The following is a 17,922-nucleotide window of genomic DNA, read 5'->3' as shown; positions in this document are numbered from 1 at the left end:
AAGAAGATAGAGCTGGTTTCATGTAGCCTCCCTCAAGGCCCATGATCTAGAGCCTTCTACAAAGTCCCCAAAGGATCTTCACCCTGTCAACATCAGACTAGGAACCACATTAGCACCTGGCCTCTGGGGACCCCTAGATCCAAATGGAAGCAATCACTAATGAAAGAGGGGAGGGTCTCCCTGTCAATCAATTTGACAAACCCAATTACTTTTTGATAATATTTAACCATTGGCCATGGAACCAAAACACAGTGCTGATTAAGACAGCCAGCACATCATGGGTCATGGGGCATGAATCAGGCTGTGTCTCGCAGTGAGCTTACACTTCACAACTGATCTGAGAAGAAGGAGGCAGCTGCAGGCTATTCTCACCAGGCCACGCAGCACCTCTGCAACTACCCAGTGCAGCTGCCCCTCCTTGCCTCTGTTTGGTGTTAGCTTCTCCTCTCCTTCTGTTAAAGGGTTAACTAAAAAGTGAAAGAACACAGGGAAGGTTTAGTCTGCCTCTCAGGAACATCCTGTATGATTCAGTCATCTATACCTTATTTTGTGTAAAGATTTTGTTAAAATCACACATACATAAACACATATATAGACAGACTTATATAAAATCATATATATATATATATATATATATATATATATATATATATATATATATATACACACACACACACATATACAAGTATATACATATAATTATATATATCAGGAGCCAGGAATCATTTTTAAAATTTTTTCAAGAGAACACCATTTCAAAAATTAGAAACCTTGAGTCCTTGAAGAGGACACCTGTAATTATTCCTACTTGACAGCTGTTTGAGTGGAGGCCAATTCAGCAACTCTTATGGTTCCACTGCCCAAGGGTCTGAAGATGCTTTTCAAGGGGTCCCTCCATGTGTTCCCATTCTGCAGCTCTCTGTCCCACTAGATGGAATGCTCAGTAGCAGCAGCACCTACAGTGCCAGTGACCATCTAGCACATGGACCTAGGCAACAGAGTCTCCTCTAAAGACAGGCCCACATTCTCATCTCCAGAACTTGTTAGCCTAATCTTTGGTCAATGGGCCTTTACAGAGGTTGCTGATGTGGGCTATAAGGTGGCAATCAATCAGAAAATGGCATCTCTTTCTTTGGATGAACTGGGGAGGGAACTGGCACCATGTTTTGGGAAGGAATCTATTGCAGCTTCTATTTCAGTGAGGAGAAGCCTTCTGTCCACAGAGGATCCTGAAAGCTCATCCTGAGATGGGGCCACAGACAGGCAGCTGTGGTCCAGGTTCTTTGAACACTGCCATATGTGGGTCTAAGGTGGCAATTTTTTCCTTATATGACAAAGGGGAATGGGCCATATACTGTGTTCTTGACATTATGCTGAGATAAGTGCTTCAAACTGAACTTTAATATGTGTTTGTTTTCCAGAGCAAATGACTCAGTCTACGAGATGCTAAAAGTGGACTTTGGCATCATCAATAGCAGTGGTCTGGCCTTGCATGAGAAATCTTTTTGACATTAAAAGCACTGAGCTCCTGGAGGACTATCTTTTTTGAAAACCAGTGTTTTGCCAAGCTTTGCTGCCCCTGAAGCTTTTCACATAATAGTAACTTTAAGCAATGGACTTACTTGAGAGCCACATAAATCTCCTAACATTGCAAGTTGAAATCTTAATAGGTAACTATCAATGAAGCTTCATAATATTGCTAAATCTATAGCCTAATGGCACAATAAACAATAATGTACTACTGATGCTAGTGACCTATTGGAACCTACTACTATAAGTAAAGCTGGCAGCTTGGACAAGGAGACTTTCTGCCATTCTGTCATTCTGCCTCTGAACCTTGCTTCTGTCTCTTCTTCTTTGTTTATACAGGATTTAAAGTACACTTCAGAGCAGATGGACAGAACTTTTCAACAAAAGTGAAAAGAAGTCAAATTCTTCACAACAGTAACAATGACATTCTCTAGACTGACTATACAAAAGGTTAAGTCACAAAACAAACCTTAACAAATTTTAGAAGCTAAAAATAATTTAAAATGACTTTTTCCTGAACACAATGTAATAAAACTGGAAATGTGCAACAGTAGGAACTTCAGAAACATCCTGCATGTCTGCAAATGTAACAACAAGCTCTCAAATAAACAAGAGTCTATTGATAAATAGAATAGAAATTTAAAAAAATCTTTAGAAAAATTATGACAGAAACACAAAATAAAAAACACTATAGCATAGAGCAGAGGCAATTTTAAGAAGATTAGATCAGTACATACCTACATCAAAAGAGAAAACAACCAAGACTTCTACTTCAAGGAGTTAGAAAATCAAGAACAATTCAGACTCAAAACTAGTAGAAGAAAAAATACTGAACTTCAGAGAAGAGGTAAATAATATAAAGACTAGAATATTATTTTAATAATATTAACAATGGAAAGAATGTATTTGTTTGTTTGTTTGTTTGTTTATTTGTTTATCTCTAGGATTGAACTCAGAAGCAAGGGAAAATGTCTCCAGCCCTAGTTTGTTTTTTATGGAGAGACATGGTCCCATAGAGTAGCTCAGTGCCTTACTTTTGATGAGGCTGGCTTTGAACTTACCTTTTTCTTGCCTCACCTTGAGAATCTAAACTGCTCATGTCAGTGGTTAAGAGCACAGCTTTGCTATTAAACTCACTTAAGCACTGGAAAGATCATGATGCTATATAATTATGAGTATTCTCTGACATGACACCTACAGACACCTTCACATTGGCTTTGACCACAGAAAGCATGAGACTCACCTTTCAGGACACTGCTTGGTGCATGGTGTGGCTTTTTCTCTTTTTTGGGAAGGGGTATCTTCTGAACTGAACCCAGAGCATCATGCATGCTAGGCAAGTGCTTCCCCATGGAGCTGTGCCCCCAGCCCTCTTTGGCCTTCCTTGGTGATTAGAGAAAGGGTCTGTGTGATTCCATTTTTATTTACTTACTGGGAAACTTTATGTCCTCTAACTCTGCCTCTTCTGTAGATCCAGTTGAAGGAGAAGGTGCTGTGGAAGGCCACCCCCCCTTCATCTTCTTGGTCTGCTGACAGGCCAATACAGTCTTCTGTGCTGTTGTTAGAGAAGGGGGAAGAGGGGGGACACACACACCATTCCTGTGGTTTCTGCTTGTTTCCAGATCCTCTATTTCATATAATGGCCTCATATTCTGCAGACTCTTTCTACCGGATGTGAGGGATTCTGGCCTTCAACAGAGGGAGGCTCAGACTCACTCTGCCTCTTCTCTGCTGGACCAGCACCATGTAGTTGAATGACAGCCTTTCTGTGAAGCTCAGAGAATGGGAAGCTTCGTGACCTGGAAAGTCTGCATGTGCCACGTCGTACAGTCAGATCAACGGTGCTTTCAGCCTGGGCAACACCATCTTTCTTGGGTTCGATTTGAATGCAATACAAAATCTGGAAGAGCAAGATAAGTCTCTGCTTGAGAATTTCTGAAAACTTGAAAAAAACTAGAGAGTTTGAAATCCCTGAAATGAGATGGTGAGTCCATCTAGAACATTCTCCAGAACTTTCCATTGTTTTCTCAGATGCATCTTTTTTATATCTACAAGTGAAATATATAAATCAAAACCATGAGTGACAGTGGAGGGTTGACTCTAACCAGTCACCTGTGGGTCTGGAAATGATTTTCTTATGTATGTTGTTGGTGCATTTGATGGACATGGTTTAAAAATGAGGTTCCAATGATGTTCCAGTCACTCAGAATCAGAGCTCATCTGAACATGATGGGAAGAAAAGGTTGATTCCCAACTAGATCCAATTGTGCCAACCCTGTCTGCAGCCTCTGGAAATGATTGGAATGTTCTCTAGTTCTATGAACTGATGAAGGATGGGCCTCTCTGACCTCTGTCCAGCCAGAATGTATCTATCCATGGGGATGGGAATGCAGTAGGCTTTTGAGGGGTACATGACTTTCCAAACAGAATTACATGGGGCGTGGTGGGCTCAACAGAGGGACTCAGTTGTGTTCTTATCTTTGGTTTGGGGGAGTTAGTCTATAATTGCTGCCTGAAACCTGAAGCCTATGCAGTGTGGAGAAGGGGTAACTTGCAATTTTTTAGGTTCATTTTATTAAGTCATGTCTTGCTTTTCTGAGCTCACAGCAGCTTTGTGGCTTCCTCTTTCCTTCGGCACACTCATGGAGCTGGGTATGATTACAATTTTCATCATGCAGCTCTTGGCTGGAACCAAGAAAAATGAAGTGTGTAACACCCCAAAAGACTAAGCCCTCTTCAATGGAGCCCAGAAGTTTAAGAAAGATCATGGATATAGTTCTGGTGTCTAGTTGAAAATTTGAATTGGCTCTAAAATTGGAGGCATTAAAACAGCCCAGTTTTGCCTGTATGTTTGGCCTGCCAACCCTGTAGGTGCTCCATTTCCTGTTAGTAAGAGAGAACTTCTGGAAGATTCTGGGTATGGAGAAAGGCCAGGAATGCCCCAGAGGATGTACTTGAAAAATCAGGACATGGAGGTCACCACTTCACCAGGCATGATTTCCATGGAGGTGACATCTACTTCAGAGCTGTCATAAAAATTAAATCAAAGCCAGGTGCTGTGGAGTATGCCTGTAATTGCAGAAGCTCTGGAGGCTGAGGCAGGAGGATCACCAGTTAGAGGCCAGCCTCAGCAACTTAGTGAGGCCCTAAGCAATTCATTGAGACCCTGTATCTAAATAAAATAAAGAGTGGCTGGGGATGGTGCTCATGCTTCACCTCTGAGCACCATCCCGAGCCATTTTATATTTTATTTAGATACATGGTCTCAATGAGCATGTATGCTCAGTCCTCAGTACTAAATTTAAAAAAGGATTAAATTTTATAATCACTCCCACAGTGCCTAGTGCATGGTAGTTATTTAGCAAGTGCTATTTTTCTTCTGGCATTTAAAAAGATTTAATGAGCAAAAAGGTTATCCTCTCAGTCTATCTCTGCTGTTGATTAGTTTTGTGATGCAGAAGAAATTTAGATAATAGTTCTGGAGTCTCAGTATTGGCCATATCAAATGATAGGCAGCGCCAATAATGGGGACCAGCCAAGCCTAGCCTCTGTTAACTGGAATGTATTATTTAGAAACCAATAGTTACAATTTTCTACTCTGCCATCTTCTATACAGCATGCCTCAGAGATCTTAAGTTAGAAGGTAAAATAATTGAGTGAGAAATCAATCTAACTTAAATTTATGAGTTTCAGACATAAATCAAGATTGTAGAATATTTTTATGTATTAATGCATTAATCATTAATAAAATAAGTAATGCATAATTAAATATTAAGTAATGCATTTATTATTCAATGCCTTAAATTAATGCATTATTCTTCTAAAGCACTAATAAGTGTTTTTTTTTCTAATTTCTATTTTGGACATTAAAAAATATACTTGGGTTAGTACAGTGGTACACACCTCTAATCCCAGCAGCTCAGGAGGCTGAGGCTGGAGGATTGTGAGTTCAAAGCCATCCTCAGCAACAGTGAGGCCCTAAGCAGCACAGTAATACCCTGTCTCTAAATAAAACACAAAATAGGGCTGGGGATAGGGCTCAGTGGTTGAGTGCCCCTGAGTTCAATCCCCCGTATCAAAAGCAAAACAAACAAACAAAAGAAATTTACATTATTTTTCTAAAGCCCAAATCAGGTTGTTTTTTCTCTTTCTCTCTTTGTTTTTAACATTAATTTTTTGAAAACCTGGGAATGGAACTTAGTGCCTCTCTCACTGAGCTACAGCCCCAGAAGTTTTCTCCTTACACTTGACAATTTTTTTAAATTTTTTTTTCATCTTAAGAATTCAAGATCATTTGAGAGAGAGAGAGAGAGAGAGAGAGAGAGAGAGAGAGAGAGAGAGAGAGAGAAGAGAGAGAGAGAGAGAGAGAGAGAGAGAGAGAGAGAGAATTTTATTTAATATTTATATTTCAGGTTTTTTCCGGTGGACACAACATCTTTGTTTGTACGTAGTGCTGAGAATTGAACCCAGGCCGCATGCATGCCAGGTGAGCGCTTTACCACTTGAACCACATCCCCAGCTCCTCAAGATCATTTTTTAAACAAAGAATTTAGGATGACTGGGCTGAGGTGTAGTAGAGCACTTGCCTACAATTCACAAGGCCCTGGGTTCAATCCCTAAAGCCACAAAAAAGAACAAAGCCTCTGAGTTCTTATGTGCATTGATGTGTGACAGTTGGACACTCCTCACCAAGTCCCCAGGGCAGGGGGGAGCAGTGTCAGTATTTGTCATCTATGGTCCTGCCAAACTCTGTTCAGAGTTTTGTTGGTAACCTACTGTTCAGCATGATCGTCACCATCAGTCATTCTATGATGGATGTGATGACAGGCATGGACAGGGTCCTCTCAGTGATGGGCGCTGAGATCTGTCTGCTGATCACCATGCAGGTGAAACCTACTCGCACCCCGCTTCCTGAGTGACCCCGCCATCTCTCTTCCTCCTCATCAGTATTCAGCCAGAGCTGGGGCCAGGCCAGGCTAAGGGCTGGGCTCAGGGATAAACACTGGCCTGAGCAGGGTGAGGCCCTGGTTTGGAGGCTGGAAACCACCCAAAAAGAAATCAATCAAATAAATACTCTGTGCCCATTTATGATGAGAAATATTAAAATCAATAAAGGCATGCTGTCCACCTGTAAACCCCTAAACAATTAAAAAGCAAAAACAAAAAATGTAGGGGCTGGGTCTGGGGCTCAGTGGTAGAGGCTCACCTGGCACACGCAAGGCCTTGGGCTCTATGCTTAGCACACCCTAAAAATACAATAAAGATGTTGTGTTCACCTCCAACTAAAAAAATAGATTTAAAAAAAATTAGAGAATAGAAAGACCCTGGATTTGGCTTCTGAACTCCTGTGAGACAGATTGAGAAGGATCTCTTATTTGGAGTTTATAGTAGAAAGCCCAATCATTGAAGATGGAAGGAATCAGGACCTTGGGGCCAGTAACACAGAGTCCACTTTTATGAATTTATTTATTTTAATTCTGCAGTTCTTTGTGGCAAGCTCGATCATTCTTTTTTTGGATGAGCTTCTTTACAAAGTCATGGCCTGGACTCTGGCTTCTCCCTCTCTATCTCAAGCAACTTTTCTTATACCATCCTGAGGAAGGCCTTCAACCCCACCACATAAACACCAATGAAGATGAGGGCCCTGCCTCCCATGGGGCACCTCTGCAGAAAGTTTCCCTGCATGCAGGATATTCCTCTGGGGGAAAACATGTGTTTCAGAAACAATTCCTCTGAATTATCAGTGTGCGAAGTTTTAAAAATATAGCTGAGTGCAGAGGTTCAAGCCTGTCATCCCAGAAGCTCAGGAGGCTGGGGCAGGAGAATAACAAGTTGGAGGCCAGCCTGAGCAACTTAGTGAAGCCATAAGCAACTCAGTGAGACCTTGTCTCTAAATAAAATATATAAAGAGCTGGGGACAGGGATCAGAGGTTAAGTGGTCCTGGGATAAATACCTTGTAAATAATAATAATAATAATAATAATAATAATAATAGCAACAACAACACTTATATTCAAAATGAAATTTAAACTTTCACATCTTATAAAAATATTTCAAGGGTAGTTAATATGACACAGAGTAATCCTGCCTCATATTTCTTAGCAGAAACCTTTACTGCAAGGATAAAGAAGTGTTGATTTTAGCCAATTATCTTCTGGTGGACATTTCAGTCCTTTCTCACTCACAGTTAGCATCGAAACGAATATCCTCGGGCAATCATCTGCACATATTTTAGCAGTTATTCTTAGTGAATAAGATTCTAAAAATGAAATTGCTACACCATACCACTTGTTCAGGCAAGGAGCAGTTAGTTGATGATTACAAGTTCAAGGATATCCTTGGCAAATAAGTGAGACTCTGTCTCAAAAGGGCTGGGGTAGAATGACTGTTCCTGTGTTCAATCCTCAGTATTGCCAATTTGGGACAGAAGGCACTGGGGATTGAACTCAGGGACAGTTAACCCCTGAGCCCCATCCCCTACCCTCTTTTGTATTATATTCAGAGACAGGGTCTCGCTGGGTTTCTTAGAGCCCCAATTTGGCTGAGGTTACCAATCCTCCTGCCTTGGCCTCCAGAGCCATGGGATTACAGGTGTGCACCATGACACCTGGCTTACAAATCTTAATAAAATAAAAATTTCAAAATATGTGAGACTTCTTAGGAGAGGGAAATTGAATTTTTTTTTCTTTTGGCCTTTGAATCCTGAATCTGTTATTTGCTGGGAAGTCTCTCATGGAAAATATTTGTGTGCATTTTTGTATTTTCTTGGAATTGACTGTGGAGCTTGTTCTCGGCCAGCCTCCAGTGCCACATCATCAAATTGAGGAAACTGCAGATGAATCCCTGCAGGGTGCCTGAGGGATCCCATAAGAAAGACTGGACCTTGGGAAGGAGGGTTGGGGACACTTACAGAAGAGTAGGCAAAGTGACACCAGACTCTTCCTAGAATTTCAGAAAATCTAAGGTGAATTCAGGATCTGGGAGTGCAAAGAAGCTGGGCCCCAGCTGTAGATTTGGGAGTGAAAGCTGTGTGGAAGTAGGGGTGTCTGCTAAGACCTCCTGGCTTTGGTGAGGTCTGCCTTTGAAAGGAGAGGGAGCAGTGGTGGCCACAGGGGACCAGTCAGTGAAGGATTGAGCCATGGCAGCCAGCCAGAGGATGACTTTTCTCTGGAGCAGGATAGTGAGTTAGCAGACAGTTTTGGAAGGAATGATTTGCTATCCCTGGGAGACAGGCTAAAAAAATGACTGGGGAGATGGCACAGCCATCCAGCCTGAGCCAGCCACTGTGACATCAGAGTGAGGGCCTTAGAACTTACTGAGAGTTGAAGGACACAGACAATGGAGACCTGAAGGTAGATGCCCTTGGCCACCTCTGAGACTTGTCAGGGCACAGGGACTACCTGGGGGGCTTTGAGTGGTGCTTTAAGGAGCCAAAATGGTGGAGCCATGGGGACACCCCAGGACAGCAAGAAGAGGGTGGAGCAGGCACAGATAGCTTGCAGCTTGAAGGGCCACCTGTTACCAGGAGTGCCACCAGGGCTCAACTTGCAACTTGGAAAGTGGGATGTAGAAGGTACCCTAAAATGGAGAGCACAGTTGGTCCATCTTCCCTGAGGTGGGGGACAATCCAGGCTGGGAGGGAGATGGACAGTACAGATGTCACACTGCTTTTGCCCCCAGGGCGACATAGCACATGAAACAACCCAGTTCCCAGAGATCAGTGGGTAGAGACTTGCAAGAAATGACCACATTAAACATTCAGAAAACTCCTAAGGCCCTCACCCCGCCATTGCTGTCACCCACCTTTCATTCCAGAAACTTGTCAGGCAGGCGCTGTTAAGCACCAGGCACTTCTGTGGGTGCTAAGAATACAAAGAGATATTACGTAAGACATGTGAGCATCAGTGTCACCCCAGGGTTCCGGGTCAGAGTAGAGCAGAGAAGAAAAATTGGTGACTGGGGAAGAGTGTTATGGATCTGTCTAGAGAACCTGGCAGGTGCAAAGGCCCTGGGGCACAGATGAGCTGGTGTGTTTTAGGTTTAGCTCAGTGAAGCAAGAGAAGAGAGAACAGAGAAGTCATTGGTGGCAAGAGGAGCCATGACATGTCCCTGCTTTCTCCCCCTGGGATTGCTGAACTTCCTCTTTTATAGAATGCTCAAGGTTTCATGTCTCCAGATTCTCGACCACAGGGACATCAGCTGTTTTCCCACACAGCCAGAGGCAGCAGGAAGAGGGGCTGTCAGAAGACAACCACGGGGATGCCAGGGGGCCAGGGAACACTAGGACAGCTTCTCTGTCACAGACATCCCATCCATGTGGTCTACAGGACAGATGGCCCATCTGAGTGGCCGTCCAGAAAGTGATGGGAGTCCTGCTGTCCCAACTCTGGGATGACAGAAAAATGCTGTCCCAGGGAGAGACGGGTACATCTGAGTCCCCAGCTGTTAGCCACTCTGCCCACAGATGCCACGTCTAGGGAAGCACTGACCTGGCAGCAGGGGCCATGGTGACAGTGTTTCCCACTGTGTTTTTGTCCTAAAGTAAGTCTCACACCATTTCTGAAGTGGTCGGACCTTGGCGCCCTGTGCTTCAGTGTCCCTGGCCGGTCTGTGGCCTGTTGCTGAGGCTGAGGCAGGAGGATCTCAACTTGGAGGCCAGCCTCAGCAACAATAAGGCCTCAGCAACTCAGCAAGATTCTGTCTCTGAATGAAATACAAAGAGGCTAGGCATGGGGTTCAGTGGCCAAGGGCCCCTGAGTTCCATCCCTGGTGCCAAAAAATATCCAGACCGTGACCCTGTGACTGTGGGTGCTGAGACTCCTGGCTGAGTCTCCTGGCTTAGTCTCCTGGCTGATTCTGTTCTCCTGCCTCTGATTTAGCCAGGAGGCAGCCTAAGACCCAGCAGAGTCCAGCCCCTTGTTTTTCCCTTCACATTGGTGTCCTCCTCTGCCAACAGGCATGGAATTGGAGGGCACCATCGTTGCATGGTTTCATCTCTGGGCCAGGAGCACAGACAAATCTGAGCACTTAGAGAGGCTTTCTCCTGCCAGAATCTCCTAGACCTCATGAATCTCATCACCCCTGTCATTGTCTTTTCTGTGGTCATCCATTTCCTGGTGTGTCCAGCATGAGCACAGGAAGTCAGAAAGTCTGTATTTCTTTTTTTTTTTTTAATTTTTTGGTACCATAAATGAAACGCAGGGGCACTTAACTCTTGAGCACCATCCCCAACCCTTTTTATATGTTATTTAGAGACAGAGTCTCACTGAGTTGCTGAGGCTGGCCTCCAATTTGGAATTCTCCTGCCTCAGTCTCCAGCGCTGCTGGTGATGACAGGCATGCACCATTGTCTCTGGTTTCAGTATAATTGGGTTTAGTTTGTTTGTTTGTTTAGATACAAATGGCCATAGAGTGCCCTTTAGTACATTTTAAAACCAGTTTTTCTGTTTTTTGTTTTCTATGTGTGCTCCAAACACAGTGGGAGTAAGGGAAGAGGTAGGTGCTCTTTAGCACTGTCAGAAGTCAGGTTTCCAGAGGTGGTGCCACCTCCCACGTCTCTGGACCATAGGAAGCAGTGAGGCAGTGAAGGGCCCCTGTTCTGTGTCCTCAGGGCTTCCGGGTGGACCTGCCCATAAAGACTGCATGCTACCAGGGCGAGTACCACAACTATCTTATTGAGCTCTTCTTTACCTCCAATGTCCCAATCTTCCTGCAGTCCATTCTGGTCCCCACCTCTACATCATCTCCCAGATGCTGTTGGCCTGCTTTAATGGGCCTCTGCTTGTCAGCCTGTTGGGCACCTGGTTTGTAAGTCAGATGTTTCCAAGGAACCTCTCCTGGCCACAGTGTGGGTGGCACTGCTCAGCATCTGTGCATCTTGCTCCTAACCAAGTGTCTCACCCACAGATCTCCTCTCCTGTGTCCTTTCCCAAATTCTGTGCAGGACGTTTTTTGTAACAGGGACTGAACCCAGGGGCCCTTGACCCCTGAGCCCTATTCCAGCCCTATTTAGAGCCAGGTTTTCACTGAGCTGCTTAGGGCCTTTCTAAGTTGCCAAGCTGGCCTCCAACTTGCTATTCTCGTGCCTCAGCCTCCTGAGCTGTGGGGTGACAGGCATGTGTCATTGTACCTGGCTGCAATCAGTCTTTGGTCTGGGTTCATCTTTAATCTCAGGTTCAGTAGACGCAGTGTCCCATACATTCTGTTCCTTCTTCCAAGGAAAATCTTCTGGAGGCCCCGCCTGCACCTACACAGTTGGTGGCCTGTGTTACTACCTGTTTCCGCTGGAGTCCTTTGGCTCTGTGTTGGAGGATCCTGTCTATGTGGTAATGTACCTCATGTTTATTCTGGGCTCTTGTGCCTTCTTCTCTGAGACCTGGGATGAGGTCTCAGGCTCCTCTGCCAAGGACGTAGGTAGGTATGAATGGAAGTGTTGGGGAACACAAATCAAGTCAAGATGGCACCTTGCAGTTTGCCAGGAGGAGTGGTTTGTGAACCAATGCCACTGAGCCATTACTCAGCTCATTTTATTGGCTGAGTTCCATAACTGGATGATGCTAATTGAGTCAAGATGTGTGTAATCAGTTAGGTAAATATACCTCTGCTGTTTTGCAATAAGGCGGCTCCTGCTACCTTGGGTGCCCGCTACCTTGAGTTCCCGCTCAGTTCCCTCTAAGCTTCCCCACAATAAAGCAGTTCCTGCTTCAACCTTCAAGATGCTTGTCACCTCCCAGTTATTTTGCCCAACCGGACTGCATCACAGACGTGCTTAAAGTGTCACTCAAACTTGTTGTTTTGTCACAGTAATGGCTTATGACATGCAGATGGGCCACCCACCTTGGTGACACAGTTCAGAACATTAAGGACAGACGAATGGAGCTCAGCCATCAGCAGCAGGTCAGAGAACCTAAAGTCAGAATGGAAAATCACACTTGTTTTGTCTTCTCCTTATGGCACATTGTTGGTCCAGGGACACTTAACCCCCGAGCCACCTCCCAGTCCTTGTTAGATTTCATCTAGAGCCAGGGTCTTGCTGAGCTGCTCAGGGTCTTGCTAAGTGGCTGAGGCTGGCCTCCAACTTGTGATCCTCCTGCCTCAGCCTCCCAAGCCACTGAAATAACAGGGGTGCACCCCTAGCCTTTAGGGCATTTTAAAGTTCGTGTAAAGACATAGAGCTGCAGAAAGAACCCTTTAATTGTCCAGCAGCTTGAGACCTTTCCCTCTGAACCCACCCCTGAGCCCATCCTCTTCTCTGGACATCATGCAGGTGGCCAAGCAACTGAAGGAGCAGCAGATGATGATGCAGGACCACTGGGAGACATCCATGATGCGTGAGCTCAACCAGTGAGTGCAGTACCTGCCCCCAAACAGCAGGTGTGGCTCCCGGGCCTCCAGCTTTGGTGGGCCTTGGTGTCTCCAGTGTCTATGGGTCTCATTCTCGGATCAAAGGGTAGGCAAAGCCCCTGTGTCATTGAATATTCATGAACCTGCTAAGTGCTAGATGCTAGGGTCATGAGAAAAGATGCTTGCTGCCCTCAGCAGAGTCAGGAACACAAAGCCTTGTGACCAAGCATGGGGTTCTGGCAGCAGGGGACCCTCACCTCTGCTCATGCTGGTGGCATGCTGCCCTAGGCATCCAGGAGCAGGTTCCCAGGCTCTGAACACAGAGTGGGACTCCAGATGGACCTGAGCTGAAGTGCTAGGCTCTGTGGGGCATGTCTGGAGGCCAAGGCAGGAGGATGGCAAGGTGGAGGCCAACCTTAGCAACTTACTGAGGCCCTAAGCAACTTAGTTAAACCCTGTATCTAAATAAAATACAAAAAAGGGGCTGGGAAGAGGGCTCAGGGGTTGAGCACCCCTGGGTTAAACCCCCAAGACCGAAAAAAGAGAGATGGTGGATGTGGCTGAGAGGCCAGCAGAGCCACAAAGGGCTGGTGGTGTTTGAAGCAGGGAGGTTAATTCCAGAAGACAAGGTCATGGCAGAGAGAGACCAGCTGGGCCACGGCCAGGTAGCCTGAGTGCCGCTACGCCTCAGCCTCCCTGGTGCCCTTTGCCATTTTCTTAGCTCTTCATCTGCCACTCGGCAGCAGCCACAGTGAGAAGGGCTGTGTCTACAAAGTCAGGTGGCAGTCTAGGTTTTCCTGTGGGTTCTCACTTGGTGACCTTTCCTGAAAGAAGCAACCGTGGGAAAAGCCACATTCTTGCAGAGCTGCTTAGGGCCTTGCAAAGTAGGTGAGGTTGGCCTCCACCTTGTGATTCTCCTGCCTCAGCCTCCTGAGTTACTGGGGTTACATTGTGGACCACTGCATCCATCAGCTTTTCAGTGTGGACTAGTCACAGTCCCCTAGCAGAAACTAGGTCCCATAGCATTAGTGGGGTGCACAGGAGAGTTAGCAGATAATGCTTCAGGGAGGTGGTGGGGCCTCCTGAGGTTATGGTTTCAGGCATGGGCAAAACTGGTGGCCAGGTTGGGAGCTCTGTGGTGGCCCAGGGCTGACCACTTGCCCTCCCCCAGTAACATAGCCATGGTGGCAGCCTCTGGGGGCCTATGCCTTGGGGATCTCTAGGTCCTCGCTATCTTCCTGAGCACCATCAGCTTGAGGACAGGGATCCTGTTGGCGGTCACCAATATCTCCCAGTCCTTTGAGACCTTCATCAAGAAGCCAAGCAAGGTGGGCAGCATGGGAACCCTGCTTTTCAGAGAGCCAAACCTGCCCAAGGACCTGGGAGGATGCCAGGCAGTTCTTTGGAAGGCAGTGGTGGCTGGGGGCAGCAGTGCTGTGGCATGTGGAGATATTGCCATCTGGCTGACATCTACCCCTCCTCTACACCATGGGGCTGACACCCTTGGCGGAGCTCCTCTCCTCCTTCTGGCTTTGGCAGTTGCAGTCCTGACAGGGATGGGAAGTGCTGTCCCAGTTTTCTGTCTGACTTTGGTTTTGGCCTCCTTTTCCCCCACCCCCTCAGTGATGTGTGCAGCCACCATGGCGTGCCTGGACCCTACAAAGGTCGCTTTTTTACTCTGGTTGGAAGAACAAAATCTCTGTGTGTGGACTTAGGGGTGGTCAGGTGTTGGGTCGCACCTCCTCTGGGGACATGGGCAGTGTCACCAGCATGTCCCCATCTTCACCAGTGGTGGCACTCTCTGGGTGCAGACTGTTCCTGTGGGGGGAGTTGGGACCTCTGGGCTCAGGATGACACAGCTCCCTGCCCAGCCATGAGTGACTTCTCTCCCACCAAGTGTCCAGATGAGCCTCATGCTGGGGCAGAACCAGGACTGCCATTTCTGTCACCTCATGGCCACCTCGAGGCAAGGAAGGTTTGTCCTTCTCCAGGGAAGACCTGGGGTTGCCACCTCCACCCTCACCTGGCTAAGCTCGGTGCCCTCAGGGGACCACTCTGCCAAGTCCTCTTGTCCAGACTCCAGTCAGCTGTGGTGCATCCTCAGTGTGCAGCTGCTCCCAGGCTCCTGGTAAAGGACATCTTCTCTCTCCACTTTGGAAACCCCGGGCCTCTGGCCTAGGCCAGTCATACTGGGCTGGGACAGTCACGAGGCCGCTGGTTTGCAGGGATGGTGCCCAGGGGAATGGTCACCTCAAAGGTCTCCCAGGTCACCTGGAGGAATGCACCATAGTCAAATGGGGTGCACTGAAGCCTCGAGACCCTGGTAGCTTGTCGCCACCATGTCCTGAGTGCGACAAGTTCCTGCTTTGGGTGAAGAGTGCAGGCAGCCATAGGCCAGAGCTGCCCCTTGGCAGCGGAGCGCGGGTGCCATGGGTGTCAGATTCACTCCTGTGGTGGAGACCGCTGGACAGGACTAAACCCAGGAGCGCTGGCCACCGCCAATTTTCAGACCTTTTCAATTTTTAAGACAGCATCTCACAAGTTCAGAAGCTGGCCTTGAATTTGCGATCCTCCAGCCTCAGCCTCCAGCCTCAGCCTCCAGCCTGGGTTTGGCACCCAGCTGGGATCTGGGGTTCTCCAATGGCTGGGGCAATGGGGAATAGGGTCCACAAGGGACAAGGATGGTGGCTGAGTCTCATGCAGGCAGAGGTGGGGTAGGCAGGCCTGCCTGGTTGTCACTGTGCTCCCACCCACCCCCCACCCCTGCTTAAGTCCCTTGTGTCCTTGGATGAGAGCAGCACAGGTGGAGCTCTAGGGGTCTTTCTGGGGGTCCCCAGGCCCACAGCCCCCCATGTCCCCTGCTCCCGTACAGAGTCATGTGACATCTCTCCCTATAGCCACCAATGTTCTAATGAATCATGATGCTGATGGCGCCAGTCTGTCCAAGGGTGGCATGACGGTGATGGCTCCTGTGTGGGTCTGCTGATAATTTGGGGTGGGATTGGCCAAATATAAGCTCCAGTAGAGGTATGAAACTGGCAACAAAGAGTCAGGACAACCCTTGCACCAGCTTAAGCACAGGTCCACAAGTAAGGTCTGTGCTTGAGCTAAGCCTGTGGGCAGAGGCAGTCCCTATTTAGGCATGAGCTCTGATGGGGTTTGAGGTGGCCGGATTGCCCAGGCCCTCCTTGGTCCAGGTTCCTGCGCCTGCCAGCAAAACTGATCTGAGATGGGGCTGAACTCTGGCAGATGTCTACCAGTGGGTGGAATCAGTCCTGGGCAGAGCTTGAGGTTCAGTCCAGTCTGATGGTGATTGGTTGGACCCAGGCTACCCTGGGCCTCAGCTCCAATATAATAGTGGATGAATGAACTCCAGCAGCCCAGAGCTTGGACTCCAGCAACTCCCAAGTTTGGTGAGTCAGATCTGGGCAGAGCTGGAGCTCAAGAGACTTTCTGCCTGTGGGCAGAGGCAGTCCTTGGCTGAGGCTAAGCTCAAGCGGACATCTTGCAGTGACAGGGCTCCATGCATATATGCAAAGTGGAACTGTTCCATTGAGCCTGAGCTCAAGTGGTTCTCTGACTGTGGGCGGAGGCAATCTTGTTTCTGGTGTGAGCTCTGGTGGGGGTCAGCTGGTGTTGGAATGGACCTAGGCCTACCTTAAACCAGGCTCCCCATCCAAGCCTGTTGGTGGACACAGGCAGTCCTGAGTACAGCAAAAGCTCCAGTGGGGTCTGTAGGTGGGCACAAGAAGTCCTGGGCTGAGCCTAGGCATGGGCCCATCCAGCCAGCAGCAGACCACTGTGGAGGCTGAGATTCAGGCCAGGACTGCCTCTGCTCACCAGCAGACCACTGTAGGAGCTCAAGTGCAGTTCAGATACTCTCTGCGGTCCTATGCAGAAGCCTAGGCCCAGAGTAGCCCGGGTCCATTTGGTCATCAGTCGACTGGTACTGAAGATCAGGCTTGACCCAGGACTGACTCCACCCACTGGCAGACCCCACCTCTGGATCTCAGGCTCTGCCCAGGACTGACTCTGCACACTGGTAGTCACCTTCCTGTATTTAGCCCCAGGCCCATCAGCCTCACTGAAAGGCGCAGGAAGCTGGACCAAGGAAGGCTTGGGACCATCACGTCACCACCAGACCACCAGAGCTCAGACCAGACCCAGGATCACCTCTGCACATAGGCAGACATCCTCTGAATCTCATATACAGCCCAGATCCACCACCTAAACCTGTGCCTGAGTCAGGGGGCAAGGGTAGGCTGTGTTCCATCCCACCACAGGCAGAAACCAATCAGAGCTCCAGCTCTTACCAGATCCAACTCACCGACCTTGGCAGGAGCTGAAGTCCAACCCCAGGGTTGCCTGAGTCCATCCAGACACCTTGATACTGGCAACAGAACTCAGGCTTGGCTAAGGACTGAGTCTTCCCATGGTAGGACACCTGCCAGAGATCAGCCATAGACCAGATAATCCTAGCTGACAGGCAAGGGAGCCTGGACCAAGGAAGACCTGGGACCAACCTGCCACAAGCAGACCCCCACCAGAGCTTCTGCCAGTGCCAGGATCTCCACCCACCCACATATCCTTCCCAAAGCTTCGGCCCATGCTAGAAATGCCTTTGCTCACTGCCAGAAACATGCTGGAGCTCAGGCTTAGCCCAGATCAGCCTAATACTCTTGCGGGAGTCCAGATCCAGAGTAGGAAGGATCCCACAACATGCAGACCCCTACCAGAGCTTAGGCTTCGCCAAGATTCACCTGAAAGAAGTGCAGTGCAGCCCAGGCCCAGGCTTAAGACCATGTTCATCAGGCCACCACTAGATTCCTGCTGCAGCTTAGGGTCTACTAGGACCTCCTCGCTGACCTGCGTGGGGAGCCCTGGCAAAGGTCCGCCCACATTTCTTCCAGTCACCCACAGAACCTGGCTAGGGTTTCAGGAATGCACAAGAGCCGACCCCAGGGTAGGCTTAGATTGTAACTGCCACTGGCTGACGCCTGTAGGACCTTAGGCTCGGCCCAGGACGGCCTTCGCTCCTAGGCAGACATC

The 17,922-nt window shown here is 47.8% G+C and overlaps 1 pseudogene; it reads left to right on the top strand.

Moving 5' to 3' along the window:
- Nucleotides 1-14,588, top strand: part of LOC144371911 (protein transport protein Sec61 subunit alpha-like) — a 611,699-nt pseudogene extending 597,111 nt beyond the window's left edge.
- The last annotated feature ends 3,334 nt before the right edge of the window (nucleotides 14,589-17,922 follow it).

This window comes from Ictidomys tridecemlineatus, chromosome Y (genome assembly GCF_052094955.1).
Source record: "Ictidomys tridecemlineatus isolate mIctTri1 chromosome Y, mIctTri1.hap1, whole genome shotgun sequence".
In the NCBI taxonomy this organism is placed as follows: Eukaryota; Metazoa; Chordata; class Mammalia; order Rodentia; family Sciuridae; genus Ictidomys; species Ictidomys tridecemlineatus.
The sequence above is the reverse complement of the archived record's forward strand: the minus strand, read 5'-3'. Positions and strand labels throughout refer to the sequence as shown.